Here is a 6981-nt window from a genome sequence, read left to right as displayed (position 1 = left end):
GGCGCAGCAGCTCACGCCTGTAATCCCAGCACTTTGGGAGGCCAAGGAGGGCCGATCACCTGAGGTCAGGAGTTCAAGACCAGCTTGGCCAACATGGTGAAACCCCATCTCTACTAAAAATACAAAAATTAGCTGGGCGTTGTGGCGTGTGCCTGTAATCCCAGCCGCTTGGGGAGCTGAGGCAGGAGAATTGCTTGAAACCAGGAGGTGGAGGTTGCAGTGAGCCAAGATTGCACTTCAGCCTGCAAGACAGAGCGAGACTCCATCTCAAAAAAAAAAAACAACAAAACAGTTGGGATGCCAGTGAGGTGGCCACTGGCATAATCTGGGCGAAAGATGGTGGGCAGTCGTCAGGGGGAGTGACTGACAGTTGTCATGACTTCCCGATGGCACCTAGCCTACAGAGGAGAAAGCCGGGTTCACCCAGAGGCACATCTGGGGTGTAGCTGGGCCTGAGGCAATCCTGCACTGTCCTCAGCCCCTCTGCTGGAGCCTGTGTGTTTGAGAACCCCTGCCCGAGGTTTGCCCTACTTCACAGGATGCCCTGTGGCCTCCCCACTACTGTGTGGGTTGGTAGGACAGCAGCAGCAGCTTCTGTGGGGCTCCAGGTCTGACCCAGCCCCAGCCCCTCCCTCCCTGGCTCCAGGAAGTCTGGAGCCCTGAGACTTCCAGGAAAGACCCTAGCGTGGGCCTGCTGGGGCCTCTGTGGGCCGAGACACCGGGAAGATCCAGGCCCTCAACACACCAGCCTTTCATTTGCTGGAGCCAGGGCAGCACCTGGAGGTGGGGCCGAGCCAGGAGGAACCTCAGGGTCATCTGGTCATCAGAGGTGAAGAGATCCCAGCGAAGGCCATATCTTGCCTAGAGACACACAGTGAATTCAAAGACACACAGTGGACCACTCTGTAAAGGATGGCCCCATCTCCCCAGCAAGGCTGTGAGGGAGACAGGGATTATGAGTCCCATTTTACCAAGAGGGAACAGAGGTTCAGAGAGAGGCAGTGATTTGCCCAAAGACACACACAGTAACAGGCTGCACCTTTCCCAGTTCCTTTCTCTCTCTCTCTCTCTCTCTCTCTCTCTCTCTCTCTCTCTCTTTGTAATTACTGACCAATCAGTAGACTTTCCCTAAACACTTAGCTTGGCATAGAGGACTCAGAGAGGAATTGACCCAAAGGGCTCCCTGTCTGGGGTGTACAAGGAACAAGTGCATGCGAAGGAGAGCAATACCTAGGAGGGCAAGTGGGAACTGCACCCGACTGGGAAAGCAGTTTTTCAAAGGCTGTGTGTGCTGTGGTGGAAAGAGCTCCAGGTGAGAGCAGGCAGATCCAGTTACTGATAAAATCCCAGAGAGTAGAGGCTGGGTACTCTTCACCTGGATTCTTCAGCCCCTGGCATGGGCTCTGGCACCAGAGTCAGTTGAATAAACGAATAACCCCAATTCCAACAATTACTGGATACGTGCGCTTGGGCAAATCACTCCACTTCTGTGGCCTCAAGCTTCCTTATCTGTGAAATGGGATAACTATAAAACACCCTCGACCTGGATGTTGAGAGATTCAGTAAGAAAATATGTTAAATGCCTTACGCCGTGCTTGGCAAATGGTAAGACGCTTAATAACTAAAGATATTTTTACCTCCCTTCATTCATTCCTCCTCACGTGCAACTAAAAAGCACTTCAGAACCCGCAAAGCTGTTGGCCCACTCTGGGAGCCCTTCTCAAGTGTTCAGACAGGAATGTACATAAAATGGAGGCCTTGCTGAGACAGGCTGAAGTAATGTCATTTTCAGAAGCAGTGAAAAGCAGCAGAGCCAGAAGTTATTTGGGGGTTAGTGACTCAGGAACACATGAATGTTGAGAACTGCCTTTTTCTTTATAAATTGTTTCCACACAATTTCAGATATTTCCTGGAAAACAAATGTGAATGTAAATATGATGTAAATAGGTTGCTGAAAATATATATGGGGGAAAGCAAGGCAGACAGTGAGAGATCACTGACACCTGACACGTGAATTGCATCCCAGTTTTGCCATTTGAAGCTGTGTGACATTGAGTAACACACTTAACCTCTCTGACCCTTTTGCTTACCAGTTAATGGGGGTATTTCTTCCTTGAGAGGTTATTGAGAGAGTTCAGTAAAAGATAGCTTGTGAAATCATTGCTGATTATTAGTATCTATTCTTGGAGGACAAGCGCCGCTCCATACCCTGAGCAGAGCGAGAAGGCCAACTCAGCTCCTGCCCTCGCAGAGCTTCCAGTCTGCGTGGCTGGAGCTGGGAGAACAGAGGACTCCAGAAGGTTGAGCTGACCCCGAGCGGAGAGGAAGGAAGAAAGATAATCTGTAGGTGAGTGTCTGGGGGCAATGTTAGTTAATGCAAAAACTAAGAACAATCCGCAGAGCCGGGCACAGTGCTTGCAGTCCACGCCAGGCCTCGCGCGCGCTCGTTCTGCTACCTTTGCATCCGGTGCTCCAGGTCCCATGTTCCCTCAGCTGCGAGGCCACGAGGTCTCCATTTTGGGGGAGCTGCAAAAAGGCTCTGTCCTTAGTCGCTGCCCCTGCAGGGTTGAGGCTGCCCTCACCTCGCTCCCACAGTCCCTGCTGCGTCGCCCTCGTCCGTGGTCTGCGCACCCTCCGCTCCGGCCCTGGACTGACATATCACTTTTGGGGTCGATGCACTGTGACTAAGCACTTGCTGTACGCCGAGCCTGAGGCCGCGCCTGCCCGGAGCGCCGAGCCTGCTGGAGGCGGGGGACCAGGGATTCCAAGGCGGGAGGCGGGTCGCACCAGTGGTGGAGGGTTCGCCGCGACAGGCGTTGGGGAGCAGGAGGAAAGGGTGTCCGGGTAGAATGGGGCTCGGTACGTTCTTAATAGCAAAGTCGGGGGACACTAGCAGGACTGAATCCCTGCGTGTTCAAGGGAAACGCGTGGATTTCTATGCATATAAACCACTCCCCACCCGACTATTTCGCGCACGCGCTGGGCCACGCTCTTGCCGCTGCCTTCGCCTCTAGTAAGTTGAAGGAGAAGGCACAGAGCAGCTGGCTCGTTGGTCTAGGGGTATGATTCTCGGTTTGGGTCCGAGAGGTCCCGGGTTCAAATCCCGGACGAGCCCCTCTTTTCTTGATTTTTTTTTTTTTACTGCTTGGCACCCGTAGTTTGTCCTTCTACAGTCCTAATGAGCGCGGAATGGGACCTGGCACAATTAGAAGAGGTTGGATCGCCGATTGAAAACGAGCGAGTGGTTTTGCCCACTGGCTGCTATCTAAAGAATTCTTCCAGCTCGAAAAGTGCTGTATTTAAAGAATGGAGATCCGGGGAAAGGAAAGGAAAAGAAAACCAGGGCTCGTCCGGGATTTGAACCCGGGACCTCTCGCACCCTAAGCGAGAATCATACCCCTAGACCAACGAGCCACTACTCGATTAGAGCTTCCTTTCGCTTTGTAAGTAGAATGGGAGGCGCCCTGGAGCCTGAGCATTTCCGCCCGGGCCGCACAGGACCCGCAATGGCGTGTGCACTTAGGATTCGCCTCCGGTAACCGATCCGGTATCCGCACAGTGGGACCCCAAGACTCTCTCTGTCGCCCGCGAGCCTTGGATCTGGACGCCGGGAGAGTGCAACCAGTCCGCCCTGCAGCAGGGAAACGTGCCTTTCTGCAGACGCAGGGACCACGAGTTTACACTGGACCTGGGAGCTGGGGCTGGGACTCTGGAGAGCTACAGGCCGGGCGCTGGGGGCGGCGGGCTGGGATCCTAGGCAGGAGAATTCTCCCTGACTCGTGTGTGGAGCTCCCTAACACGCCCGTGTTCCAAACATCACATCATCATCATCATCATCGTCATCATGATTGCAGCCTGGGTCTTGGAGCTCCTGGATGTAGAGTGGGAGGATGACTGACATTGCGAGGCTCTGGCCTGACATTTCGGTCAGGGCTGGGTCAGATGTGCAGTCTCTTGGTTTAACTACCGAATACCTGGAAGAACCCACCGGCTCTGGTTCACCGAATGGGTCTCCCAGCACGTGAGGGGCCTGGTACGGTTTTCTGCACTTCGCCTCTGCGTCCACGGTCCACAGGTTCTAGGCTCCCTGAAAAGCCTCTGTGGGGAACAGGGGTGCCAGACCCACTCCGAGAAACGGGTTCCATGGAGCCCTGCCACCTTGTGACTGTGTCCTTGGGACACGCAAACAATGTGTTCCACATGCCCCCCCCCCCCGGTGAAAAGGGGATCACAAGGTCCGCCTCTGCCTTCTTGTCAGAGAGAATGGGGAGGTCCCCACCACCGGCCCCTGTCCGCCGTAGGAGAGCCAAAGGTAATGGCTGTGCTGGCCCCCATCACAAGGCTACCAGCGGTGCGCATCCCGCCCTGTAGATCAGTCCAGACAATTTCCGTTGCTGCCTCTCTCTCTCTCTCTCTCTCTCTCTCTCCCCCTCCCCCTCCCCACGCCCACCCCACCCCACACACACCCTGATTTCAAGATGAGGAAACTGAGACTGCGAAGCCCTGGAGGGACTTTCGCCCAGTGGCCCTTTTCCAAGCTCCTTTCAGCTGTGTCCTGTGCCTTCAGGAGCTGGCTGGAGCCTCCCGTTTCCCTTTTCCCAGGTCTGAGGATGTGCGGGCGGGAAGGAATCCCTGCAGTCAGTCTGCTGGAAGCGTTTGTAAAGCTTCTTTCACTCTACAACGGGCTTCCACTGGCGCCTGCTTGCCCTCCCCCCCGCCCCGCCCCAGGCTGGGCTCTGGGGACACTGATGAGCCAAGCCTGCCTCCTGAGCCCCCTGCCCAGTGGTGGCCACACTGACTGCACCCTCTGCCTAGCCCTGGGCTGTGGGCTGGGCTGCAGGGAACTTAGTCTGGGTCCTGGCGGACTGTGGTTGCTGCTAAACGAGGCTGCGGCCTGGACGCACACCCAGAGCCTTATATCCTCCGCCCGGGCCCTCCGTGCCCCCAGACAGGCCTTACCCACGGACAGTCCCACGCCCACAGTCTTTAAACCCTGCAGCGGCTCCGCAGGCCCCGGGAGCAATGGCTGAGCTCTTTGCCTGCCGCCGGGGCTCTCTGAGGCCTGACCCCTCCTCACTCCACAAACACCCCAGCCATGCCTCCATTGGAAGTGGCTCCTTCCAGCTGGGGATGCCCCAGCTTCCTGCACATTCCAGGCCTTGCAGTTTCTGCACCCCCACCTCCTCCTCCAGGCAGACACTCCTCCAAGTGCCCCCAGACCCTGACTCCCTGTGGCCTGGATGCCTGACCCCGCACACATCTGCATCTCTACCCACAGGAGTGTGAGGGAGGTTCCCTGAGTAGCGACCATGTCAGCACAGGGCCCAGTGCAGATGACCCGTAAAGCGTTTGTTGAATGAGTGATATTTTGTCTTTCTGTAAAAATCGAACTCAAAAAAAGACACCATAATGGCTCAAAGCCTGGTGTGAGTCAGAGATTCAAGGCTTGCCTGCCCCCTCCATTGGCACAAAATGCTTGTCAGCCAAGAAACTTCTTAGGGAGGTGGTGGGATTCTCTGGTCCCTCTGCCAGAGCCAGGACCCTTGGAGATGACCTCACTAGACAGTGGGGTGGCAGGACAGGAAGGGCTCTAGTAGGTGAGAAGGTGACTTTCCAACCAGAAGGGCTATGGCTCAGAGGCCTGTACAGAGCGAGTAGGCTCAAGAATGTCAGGGAGGCAGGGCACGGGGTGGCTCACACCTGTAATCCCAGCACTTTAGGAGACCAAGGTGGGCAGATCACTTGAGGTCAGGAGTTTGAGACCAGCATGACCAACATGGCAAAATCCCACCTCTACTAAAACTACAAAATTAGCCAGGTGTGATGGCACACCTGTAATCCCAGCTACTCAGGAGGCTGAGAGATGAGAATCACTTGAACCTGGGAGGTGGAGATCAGGACACTGCACTCCAGCCAGCCTGGGTGACAGAGTGAGACCCTGTCTTTAAAAAATAAATAAATAAATAAAAAATTAAAAAAAAAAAATATATATATATATATATATAATGTCAGGGTGCAGAGGCCAGCGCATGCGGGACCCCCCAGGGGGGCGGCCTGCATGTACCTCTCCCCAGAGTTTGCTGAAAGAAAAGGGGTGTGTGTGTTGATTTGGGGGTTGGGGTCAAGGAGAGGGGGTTGTCTGTCTGCCTGCTGAGTCAGGAGGTGGGATATCGGAATCATCAGGCCTGAAGGGCACTCCTCCAGGGATCTCTGGGCTGCTGAGGGCTCCCTGAGTAGATGGTGTGGTCTAAATATTTAGGCCCTCTCGCTCTTCTCTTTCCACTCTGGGAGGACCTGAGCTTCTACAGATGCAGGGCTGTGATGGATACCGCATGCTTGACAGCTCTCGAGAAGAGGCCTAGACCTCGCCAAGCAGGGGAACTTGGAGCAGAGGGAAAGGGGCAGGGAGACTGGGAGGAGGGGAGAGGGCGGTCTTCCTCCACACACACCCTCATTTATACTGTTCTTCCTACAGGCAGCCTCGTGCAGGGGTGTGGGGCGTCACACAGAAAGAGGAGGGCCCACAGGTTCCCAAGGTGCCCCAGGTCCAGGGTGCTGACATGCAGAGAGGAGAAGGTGAGTGGGGGGGAATGGGAGGAGGGGAGAGAGCTGGAAGCTGAGGTGAGAGCAAGGCGGGGTCAGGGGAGAATGAAAATCCAGCCTGTTGGTGGTTTCTCCTTCTTCTTCTTTTTTTTTTTTTTTGAGAGCCACAAGCTGAGATCAAAGGTGATATTTTTACAGCAACTGAAATAGAAAACCACTGGGCACACAGTGGGAGGTGAGTGGCCGGCACACAGGCCCCTTTATGCAGCCTGTGGCCACAGCAAGCACGCTGCCCTCTGCCATGGGGTGTGGGGGCAGTGTGGTGGGGAGCTTCCCAACTGAGGTTCAAAGAAGATGTGAAGGGGATGAGCCACAACCCTGGTGCTGGGAGAGGACCGGGATAGCCACGAAGGATCGCCTTTCAGCTCTGTGTGCTTA

At 55.3% G+C, this 6981-nt stretch overlaps 1 long non-coding RNA gene and 2 other non-coding genes across 3 annotated transcripts in view; 2 read left to right on the top strand and 1 right to left on the bottom strand.

Moving 5' to 3' along the window:
* Window positions 1-2027: 2027 nt before the first annotated feature.
* Window positions 2028-6981, top strand: part of LOC119471948 — a 23261-nt gene continuing 18307 nt past the window's right edge. The window contains exon 1 of the long non-coding RNA XR_005201047.1: window positions 2028-2347. This is a non-coding gene — a long non-coding RNA (uncharacterized LOC119471948). The remainder of the gene's footprint in view (window positions 2348-6981) is intronic.
* Window positions 3044-3115, top strand: TRNAP-UGG. Its single transcript has one exon. It is a non-coding gene; the product is annotated as a tRNA-Pro (tRNA).
* Window positions 3343-3414, bottom strand: TRNAP-AGG. The gene has a single exon. It is a non-coding gene; the product is annotated as a tRNA-Pro (tRNA).

The sequence above is a fragment of the Cebus imitator genome, unplaced genomic scaffold (assembly GCF_001604975.1).
Source record: "Cebus imitator isolate Cc_AM_T3 unplaced genomic scaffold, Cebus_imitator-1.0 Scaffold79, whole genome shotgun sequence".
NCBI lineage: Eukaryota > Metazoa > Chordata > Mammalia > Primates > Cebidae > Cebus > Cebus imitator.
The sequence above is the reverse complement of the archived record's forward strand: the minus strand, read 5'-3'. Positions and strand labels throughout refer to the sequence as shown.